Raw genomic sequence first — 2940 nt, 5'->3', positions numbered from 1 at the left:
GCGCACAGCCAACAAGGCTTGTCCTCCCACCAGCAGCAGGAAGCGCAATGGCACCCGTGCTGCGGGCAGTGGGGCCTTCACAAACGTCTCCATGGAGACGTTCCACAGCGTCACAGTCGCATCACAGAGCACAGAACGTTTGCTGGCAAAAAGGGGCAGCCAGATTCACGTTAATGAAGGAAATAGGATCCCAGATATTTATGCTCCCCAAACCAACACAGAAAAAGATACCTGTATTTTCCTCCCCGAGGAGTTTTCCTTTAATAATGCCCTCACTGGCTTTATGTATATATGTATTTTATATATATATATATATATATATATTATGTATATATATATATATATATGTAGGCAGGCATGCATGCATATACAGCCATAGAGATATCAATATATGGCCTAACAGGTGTTTTCTGTGTTTGACTATAGGAAGCAAATGTGAGAAATATGGCTTACATATGATAAAGATGAAGGAATTCCTCCGATCTCTGTGAGAATCCTTTTTTGTTTTTTTTTTTTTTGGCTCAAAGCTTACTTCCTCAGGTTTTTCTTGTGATAAGACTCTGAGTGACTTGTCAAGGAGGCAAGTGATGGGTGCTAACTGTGTGACAATCGATATTGCTTTGGGACCATTTGAAACCCCCTTCCCCCCCAGAGCTGCTTGCTCTGTAGAATAGCAGAAGAGAGTGCTCAGGAGTGTTCACTGCCAGAAGATCTGGCCTGTGGCCAAATCGCTCCAGCTTGGTATGGGAGGCTGGGGGATGATACCATTGTATCCTGCGAAGGCAAGATGCAATTTGGTGCCTCCCTGCTTCCTCTTATCTGCTGGCAAGGCCACAAAGATAAGAACAAAGGAGGTTCCTGCTAGGATCCCAGAGCCAGAAGCTGCCACCGCAAGGAGAACTGACTCAAGCACCTTGGGTTTGATCTGTCACTCAAAGGAGAGCTGACTCGACCACTTTTGATTTGAGCTGTCACTGCAAAGATAGCTGACTCAACCACTTTGAAGCATTGAAAAAGGGCCATCATCACCATGCTCATCGTAGTCGTTGTCGACGACCCACCGCTACTGAAGATCAAAGACTGAACTACGAACCACGCTGGATCCATGGTGGTGACTATGTCCTTCTTGCTGCCTATAAAGACTCCTTGCCTCTTCTTTCCTATCTTTTCTATCGCCCTCCTTCCCTTCCCCAGTACCCTAATTCGTAATAGTGTCCGTCCTCCCCTTCCCCATTTTTCCTGACTAAGATTTGTAATAAACTGGTCGGACCAACATTTGAACCGTTGCTTCTTAATCTCACGCTGGGTATATAGATAATAAAAGAACCTCCTCTCCCTCCTATAAATTGGAGTGAGACATTTATTGAATGGCGTAGTCGTTGCAGGATACCCGCTGTGAGAGTGTTGTCCTTCCAGATATAACTTTCTTTGTGTGCACCTCCTGGAGTTGCATGGAGCGATATTTTTGAAAACTTAGATGTGAGTCCTTCTCCTGGAAGACCGCGCTCCGCATTCTGAAACTTTGCTGTTTATGTGTATGCCTCTCGGGGACGTATGAATTAATTTTGATTACATGTGTGCCTCCTCGGGAAGACCTCTCTGCATGTTGTGATTTAAGTATCTTGTAACTTAACTGTGAAATGTAGACCTTTTTGTGTGCTCCCCTCAGAGAAAGGGAAGAGTACTTTGAGCATCAGCATTTGAAAAGTGTCTGTTTCCCTGGGCTTGAGCTTTTGAATACATACACATCTCTTAGTGTAGGTCTTTCATTGTATTGAAAAAATGAGCGTCAGCATTGCCACCATGAAAAGTGAAGATGTATTATTTGATCTTTTAGAAAAACATGGTGCTCGACCCTCTTTATCAGGTATGGATTGGGCACGACAGTACTGGTATAACTATTAATATTAATTATTATTTTCATTAATATTAATATTAATATATTTAATTAATATAATATATTTATATTATTTATATTGTGTATATATTTATTATATATTATTATATATTTATTTATATTAATAATATGATTAAAATATTAATATTAATATTAATTAATATTAATTTATGTGCCAATTGACACTGGTCCTAGCAAAGATCTCCAGAGCCAAGTAGCATTGTTTTGTTTTGTTTTCTAAAACCATCACAGAGATTTACAATTACATAAAACAAACTTAGAAGAGACTACAGCTAGTCACCTAGTCCGATTTTCTGTTACAAGGCATTATCAATTGTAGTTACAATACTTCTAAAAGACATTTTCCTAACCTGATCTTAAAATTCTCCACACTGCAGTATTTTATACTAAAATAGGTGAAGCAGAATCTAACTGTGTGAATGTCTAAGCTAAACTCTTGGTAAATTTCTCATTCTCTGTTATTCACCATGTACTCAGGAGAACAGGTTCTCATAATATCAGTTAAGTAATGCAAAAACTGAACACCAGTGTGCTGCTAACGCTGAGCTGAAGCCATGGCATGGGGTGCAGTGCAGGCCTTCCCACCTGTAGAAACTGACTGTACAAATAGCTTTCTCTTGAGCTTGCAGAGGTTGCAGTCAGTGGTAAGTTACTGTGTTGACTGCAAAATGTCTGTGAAATATTTGACTTGATCTGCAGCCCTTACAGAACAACTGACACGAGCAAGGAACAGCCAGCAAGGTGATCCAAAGTTGTACTTGCATCCATCAATGCCAAGATAAATGATGCAGAATTTAGGCATTTGCAGAATTTATGTATTTGCAAGAAGGCACGTTCTGATTACAAAGTTTATTAAAAAGGAAAAATAATAACAAAACACTTTCAGCCAAGAACAAGAAACAAGAAAATCATCAATTTATATTCATGTTTAAGCTACGTGAACTATAAAATGTGCCTTAATATGCTGCATGCTGTGAACACCTCTTTCAAGCAGTTTTCTTACCCACAATAAGATTTGTCAG

This window comes from Centrocercus urophasianus, unplaced genomic scaffold (genome assembly GCF_019232065.1).
Source record: "Centrocercus urophasianus isolate 14NV4802_14NV808 unplaced genomic scaffold, USGS_Curo_1.0 seq_18, whole genome shotgun sequence".
In the NCBI taxonomy this organism is placed as follows: domain Eukaryota; kingdom Metazoa; phylum Chordata; class Aves; order Galliformes; family Phasianidae; genus Centrocercus; species Centrocercus urophasianus.
The sequence above is the reverse complement of the archived record's forward strand: the minus strand, read 5'-3'. Positions refer to the sequence as shown.